The following is a 7,758-nucleotide window of genomic DNA, read 5'->3' as shown; positions in this document are numbered from 1 at the left end:
ACAGTATTTGCTCATCCGTGTTTTTTAATGCATTTCCTCCTCTTCCAGGTGCTGGCAGGCACTGTAAGCTCCTGGGAGGCAGCACAGGGCTGAGATGATAAATAACTTTAAATAGCATTGTGGTGCTCACGTCCAACAGTGATGGCTCTTCTCTTGCCCTAGGGAGTGGATGAAAAACTTGTCCTCCCAAGTGCTGTGTCTGCTTTTTTTTTTTTTAAAAATTATTAGCAAATTAATGTGAATTGTGAAACATTAACTACAAAATTATTGTGAATTAAGGCTGTGGGTTGGTGGTGGTTCTGGTTGGCCCCTGATGAGGTTGTGGCGAGGGTGAGCACTCTGGAAGGTGGGCTGTGCTGGCAGGGTTTCCATCACCTGTATGCACCTCGTGTGGGGTTATTTTTTGGGGGAAAATACGCAGCTTCTGGAAACCACAAGTTCAAAACCCCACTCTAAGCAAAGCCTCACCAACAATTTACCATTTGAAAATAATTCTGTCAAGGCTCAGAAATGAATCAATATGGGAGCAAGTGTTCAAAGGGTATTTTTTTGAGTGATTTGCTTGACTGAGCAGATTTCTCACCATCTCCCCATGTTTGTGGAGCAGCTGTGGCAGGTGCTGTTCCAGAACAATCTCAGGAGCTGGACAGGGTCAGCAGCAGCTGAGTTGGCTCTCAGTAGCTGGAGGTTGTGGTGGTTTGTTCCTTGGAAGACCAAAGGGGACAGATGATTTTTCTAAGAGTGGTCACCTTTGAAAAATCAGAAATCCTCCCCCTTCCTGACTGTCTTTCTGGGAAAGTTGGAAATGTTTTTGTCTGCAAGCCTTTAACACTCTGAAATTGCCAGTTTTGAAAGTAACTCTCTTGCAAACTACCAATCCTCATCTTGGCCTGCAAGCACTGGAAAGCTCCTAATGAATGTCCTTTCTCACACACCCCTTGTATGCAGAACTGTTTAAGAAAAAAAAAAAAAGAAATCTGCTAATTAATTTTAAGCCTCTTTGTGGCAAAGCCTAAGAACTGGATTTACCAAGAGACCAGGGGGTCCATCTGGTGCAAAAAGCTCACTCCTATGCCAAGGTATTTGTTCCATGGCAGGGTTTAAGTCTGGATATCTCCTTTGGGCAGCAGGTTGGTTGTACTGACCACTGGCACATTTCTCAATGTGTTGAGGGGATGGTGGCCAGGGTCCTCAGCCAGAAGTCAGAAGGGGTTTCCTGCATGTGTCCTATGCTTGGACAAGTGCACAGTGGCTTTTCCCCTAAATAGTAGGATCACACCTGATGGCAGTGCTCAGTTTTAGAAGTGGGGCAAATAAAGCACAGCGTGAGCTCAGCGAAGGTTTTGTGGTTTTATCCTCCAGGTTCCCTTGAAACTCCTTTAAATAAAAACAATTTGATGCAGCAACATTTTACATCACCATGAACTCTCCTAAGCCTCTCTGCACTGAGTGGACGTTCTCTGGAAGCGTCTGTAGCTGAAAGGACACACAAACCAACCTCACACACCTCTGCCCTTCACTAGCCAAAACAAGTTTGGCCAGGAAATTCAGAGTTTGGATAACACACACACGTGTTTTGCATCCCCACTTTCTGTGTCTCTCGTTGTGCCAATCTCCTTTTCTCACACAGTTTCTAATTCTGATATATCTTTTTTCAGAAGCACGTTTTTATCTATGTTAATGAAAATTTGCTTGAATTCCCCAAAAGATTTGCATTGATTTTTGGGATGCAGAGAGGTAGAGAAAGCAACAACACCAACAGGGAGACCTACTCATTTGAACTTAATCTGTTCCTCTGTCCTAATTAGCAGTACATTTGCTCATGGAGAGGGAAGAGTTTGATGATTGGCAAAATCAAACAAACTGGGTGGAGAGAACTTTGCAAGTTTTTAAGTGTGTATGGCGTGCAATGAGTGAAAGGAGAAAATGAAATGAATGAGAGAGTCATGAAATTAAACACAAAATGCATCTTTTCTCCCCTGTAGGAGCATTTCATCCTTTCTAGCTCAAAAGCAGTTTGGCAAGCCCTTGTTCTTTGTTTTTGATATCTTCCAGCAAAGGACAAACCACCAGCTAAGCCCTCACCAGGACACAGCCCTTGAAGGAGTCAAGAGCAGGTAGGGATTTTCCTTCAGATGACGGCCACGAGAAATATTTGCTTGTGTGTTTGATGCTGAGCTGTGCAGGACCTGCCTGGGAGGAGATGGGCTGGCCTGGCTTGGTTGTGGTTCAGCCAAAGCCAGAACAAAGCCCTCAGCCAGCTCCACTGTGCCATAAGGGATCACACATGGCACCAGGGCTGGCAGAGCAGCTTGCAGCCTCAGGTTTATTTTCTTCCCCTTTTTGGATGCTGTTAGGGGAGTTACTGGGCAGGGAAAGATGCTCCATCCCATGTTTGTGTGTGTAAAAAGCAAGGAGGCTGTGAGTGATGTGTTATTATCTGCTTGCATGTGGTCACCTCGAACACCTGAATTAGGAGAAATCCAGTGTTGTGCCGTGTGTCCTTCCAATGATTATTTCAGATATTTGCAATCTTGACAAGGTTTTCTTGCGAAGTTGATGATATGAAATAATTTTCATTACATGCCCCAAACGGCCTGTAAAGCACTGAAATCAGTAGGAACCTAGTCATGCTGCTCAAATCCAACTGATTGTGCCCTATTTTGTTTGAACTTTTAGTTCCTCTCCTGCTCTCTTCCCTTGGTTAGTGGTCAAGTGTAACTTTACCTCGAAGCTCAGCCCTGTGAGACACAGCTTGTGGCTGATTGCATCTGATGGGGGGGAAAAGAGGGGCTTTTTCTGGAATCTTCCTATTAATTTTTGTGCATAAATTAGGACAAATTAAGGCCGTGTGTGGCCCACGTAGCTGGTCACAGCTTGGCCATGATGTGATGCTGAGTGAGCACCACACCAGATAGTGCTGATTGGCCAGAAGGGGTCTGGTGGCTCTGCTGGCAAACCATTCCCATGGGAACTGAGGACAGCTCCCAGGAAAACCTGTGGTGGTTCACAGTGGGCATGGAAATGGGATAGAAAGATCAGAATCATTGGTCGCCTGGATTTCATTGCTGGTTAAAACTTTACTGCCTGAGCTTTTCTTTCTGAAACAAAGTTAGGAGAACAAAAATCAGTCGAGTACTGGGCTTGCTTAATGCCGATTCTAATGTGCTCTCCCCATGTTCCAAGGCATCCAGAAATGATGCAAACATGCTTTGGGCAACGCTGAGCTAATCAGCTGCTTGAAAGGCAGAGTATTTCAGCTTCAGTTAGGTGCCAAATTATCGCGTCCTCATTTCTTCAGGACGTGGGGAAAGCAGGCACGTTCCTGCCTGCCAAAAGCTGGGCCAGCACTCCTGGAGTGATGGGGTGTGGGGTGGGGAGGGCATTCAGTGGCTCTGCCAAGAAAACGAGGCTGCAGATCCACCTTGGAGAGCACAGCTGGAGAGCCACAGCTCGCCCCTTTGGCTCAGCATCCCGTATTCCTCCAGGGCTGGAACCAGAAGCCTTGCTGTGCTGGATTAGATTGCTCTGCTGGATTTTTGTGTCTGTGCATTACCCAGACTCAGCCCTGTGTCTCATTAGCTGGAGGCTGGGTCAGCACAGGCTGGAGCCGTGCTCGTGTCAGCAGGACGTGCCCAGGGGTGCCAGGCCCTGCCAGGGTGTTTGCATTTCCATGGGCCAGCCATTGCTCAGCGCATCCAGGGATAGGTGCAGTTGATAAATATGTCTGATAAATGTGTTTAATAAACAGCAGCCAGGGCCCAGCACACTGTAATAGGCTGCTCATCTCTGGAGCTGCCACAGCATTCTCCTGGCAAATATTCCGTCACTTCATCAGGGTCCTGGTGTGAACTCCCAAACCACGGGAGCAGAGGATTTCTCCAAAAACTGGCCCATTTTCTCCCACATTCCATGCCACTCATAACCCCAGGAGCTCTGTGCTTCTAGGCACCCCCAATACCGGCTCTGTCCGAGCTGAGGCTGGGGGACCAGTGCAGAGTGGGGGCACTTGCAGAGTGTCACTTTGGGGCACATTTAAGTATTGCTATCGGGGCAGACTTGGCAACAGGTCATTTGAGGGCAGCCTCAGCGGGCTAGCCAGATTGCCTTGGCTGTCTTTAAAGGGTTTATCCCAAGGGGCAGCTGTCCTGTTTGAAATCCAGCCAGCAGCCAGGTAGGATCCAGCCTTCCCCTGCCGTGCCCGGGCACTGCCCAGTCCCAACCCACAGCCTGCTGGAATATTCACAGCAGCTGTTGGGAACGTGGCTGGGTTTGGGGTGATGCTGGGCTCTGCTCAGGGCCCCCCCACCTCCCCCCCACCCAGGCAGGGTGTGAACCTCCAGATTTCCTTCCAGGAGGGCACTGCTGAGCTCCCGAGACCTGGAGCAGATTAGAATATGCTGAACTGTAAAGACTTGTCTTAATTAATGCTTTATAAGGTTACAGCTAGAGCCAGGGAAATAATCAATAGTGAATCATCTACTCGGCAAACTCAGCTCCTTTCTGCGGGCGAGTTATCTGTAAACAGCTTGCAGTTTTCTCCATCCATTCATTCATTATTTACAATTATTTCCCAAATAATTCCTTCGAATTGCTTTTGGTCTGCAGCTTGTTTGCAAGCAGCGCGTGGCAGGCGCCTGATCCTCGCCAGTCAAGCTGTGATCATTAGTTTTTGGTGGGACGAGCAGGTTATGTGGCCTCACGCTGGGTCCCCGAGTGCAGCAGCGCAGCTCTTGCCATCCTCCTTAATGAATTCAGAATAGCTTTGGGCAGATATTCCCTGCTTCTCGTGCAGCATCCGCGCTCTCTGCCAGTAGCCTCGTTAGTTAAATCCCTCGTTAGGAGATTTGTCAGGGTGTAGCGGCTGCAGCACGGATTCAGAGTCCATCTCATCTGGATTTTTCCTGAACTGGTCCTTATTGGCTTTATTGGCCGTATCAGTGGCAGGATCTTCAAAATAAGCAAGTCTTAGCAACCACTGGTGTTTCCACGCTCAGGACCCTGCTTGGGCCACTGGTGAGAACTCCAGAGGCCATCTCTGGGCCCAGTCTGGCCCTCACTGCCCCAGATCAACCCCACTGGCGTCCAGGCCCAGATCAAACTGCTCTCTGCTGCCAAGGACCCTCATTTAAACCTGTCACTGTGCCCAAAGTGACTGCAACCCTGGAAGAGAAAATCACCTCCAATTCCAGGGTTTTTTCCACGGCCCTGGCTTGCAATGTGCCTTCCCCTGTTAAAATCACCACACCATCGCAGCTCCAAGGCAGCTGTGGCAGTTTTGATGATTAAAAGGATTTCTTCATGATAAGAACTGGAGTGGAACTCATTTCAGGTAGCAGCCAAACAGCTGCTGGATGGTACACAGTTTCATTTACTGCTGACACGGACTGGATTGTTTTAAGCAGGGGACGTAAATAGGCTGTGACATAAATCAAAGAAAACACCAGCTGCGGGTCAGCCGCACTCTGGGGATTCACTGCTGTGGATCTGCGAGGAAACCAGACAGAGGAGCCGGCTGCTCGCCCACATGGCTCAGGAAGGGTCTGCCTGGGCTGCAGGAAGAAGGATTGCCCCATGCTGGGGAATTCTGACAGGTTCCTTCCCCTTCCAACGCTGTTACAGCCCCTGGAAGGCAGATCTTGGGATGCAGCTGCAAAAGATGAGTGCTGGAAGTTCCAAGGTCCCTCCTGGGTTGTGCTGGGAAGTGTCTGGTGTTGGCATGGGAGTCTGGCCCTTTTCTGTGAGAGCCTTGGTCATCTGATAACTGAATTGAGCTCAAACTGTTGCCCCACGGGACGTACCGGGGGCGTACATGTCACCATCCCGGGGCTGCCACTGGCAAGGGTCCTTCACCCCCACTGTGGTGAATCCAGCGCTCGCCCCTTCCCACCACCAGTCCCAAAGGTTTGCTGGGCCAGGCAGGCATCCCCTCTGCTGCAGGTGGAGATGCAGAGGATTTGGGACAGTCACAGAGGAGGGCTCAATGTATAGAGGGACACAGTCCAGAGATAGAGATCACTCCAGCTGTCTTCTCTGTGGAAGAAAGACAGAAGGAGAAAGGAGTTCTGCTTAAAAATTAACAAATCCTGACCTCAGAGGAGTTGCAGGCCCAGAGAAAAAAGCCACTGAGCACCTGAACAGTGCTGCCTGCAAGCTGGGAAGCATCCCCAGAGCCAGCAATGGTGTCCTGAGGCTGCAGACTCGTTCTGCTGGGTGCAGCAAACACTCCCAGCGTGCTGCCTCAGTCCCTCCACAACTGAGACTCGGGAAAAATAGAAGCAGCCCCCTCAGCTGCCTCTTCCTTGCTCCAGGTCCCCACAGCAGCTGTGCTTCACCACCCTGGTGCTGCTTGAGCAGGGGGAGAGGGTTGGGTGGTGGTTTTTTCTCTCCTTAAGTCAAAATCAATGATGATGACAGAGTTATAAGGTGAGCGATGGGGAAGGAGAAGAAAGCACCCGGTGTCAAATTTGATGCAGGAGGCAGTTAGAGGAACCTATTAGAGTTCTGTTGCCTTAGGGTATGTTGGTGGGTACATAGGAGAGTGTAATGTCAGCGAAACAGGAGAGCAGTCTCTTTCCCCTTGAACCCTTATCATTAATGTGGAAGGCATACATTGTCAGCTATTAGTCTGGAGGGGAGGGAGAATAGCACACGAGATGTCTTAGTTTGGAAATGGAGTCTGACTCCTCGCCTGGTGTGTGAAGGATGGAGGGTTATTGCAACTGTTGTTGTTGTTGCTGTGATTACTGTGAGTATGATAGGATTTGGGAGAAGATGGGGCTCTGAGGGTTCTGCTGCCTCTCAATGTGGCATTTGAGGAGGGAAGAGTGAAAAGCATGGTGTGGTGAATGCTCTGGGTGATTGGAGCCCCGTTTTAGGGCGTGATGGTGGAGTCAGTGACAGGGATGCTCTGTGTGACCCAGGAGGGAGCAGGTCTGTGTCCCCACCCAGCAGTCACAACCAAGGGAGACTTGGGGAATTGTGAGAGAGACTTTGCAAGAGAAATTAAATTAAAAAGTAAAAAAGCTGGTCTTAATTATTCCTGTTGCTTCTGTAATCATTGGTGGAGGATGAGGAGCTGCGCCCTGTGACGTAGGGAAGATCCGCAGGCATGGATTTGGGTCTGGAGTTTGCACGCCTCCCTCCCTGGCCATGAGCCCACGTCAGTCTGTCTGCTTTGCACCTCAGCAGCAGCTTTTGCCCAAACACATCAAATATTTTGCACAACCCTGGGTGAACCCGTTCTCAAGACAGCAGAGGATGCTGGTTCCTGCAGACGCAGGGGGAGAGTCGCTCTCCCACACCTCAGCTCCCATCTCTGCCTTACCCACTTGCTACTGCTTCCCTCATTTAGGAAATGTAAATAATTCCTTGGGCTCTGCTAATCCCAAGATTACACGGGTAATTCCTGTTTGCATTAATGGGAGGATCTCTCTCAAATTCTCTGCATGTGAATGAGCATCACAGGACTGGCACACTGAGCCTGGGTGAGTCTCCAGTGCAGACACTTCCCCTGCACTCAGGCAGGATCTGAGAGGAAACACAAAATTAGCTCCTTTGCCTGGGGACGTTCATTTTTTTGTCTATTATTAACTCTGGCCATTAGTCCCTTCCTTCTCCATCCAGCTCTGCCATTGAGGCTTTCAGAGGTATCTCACAGGTGCTGCTGGAGATGGAGGGCATGGTCCTGCTCCATGAGGTGTGAGTAAAAGGGATGATGAGCAAGTAAAGCAAATCCATCCCCTCTGTGCCTTTTCC

Source organism: Corvus moneduloides, chromosome 19, assembly GCF_009650955.1.
Source record: "Corvus moneduloides isolate bCorMon1 chromosome 19, bCorMon1.pri, whole genome shotgun sequence".
Classification (NCBI taxonomy): Eukaryota; Metazoa; Chordata; class Aves; order Passeriformes; family Corvidae; genus Corvus; species Corvus moneduloides.
This window is presented reverse-complemented; position numbering follows the sequence as displayed.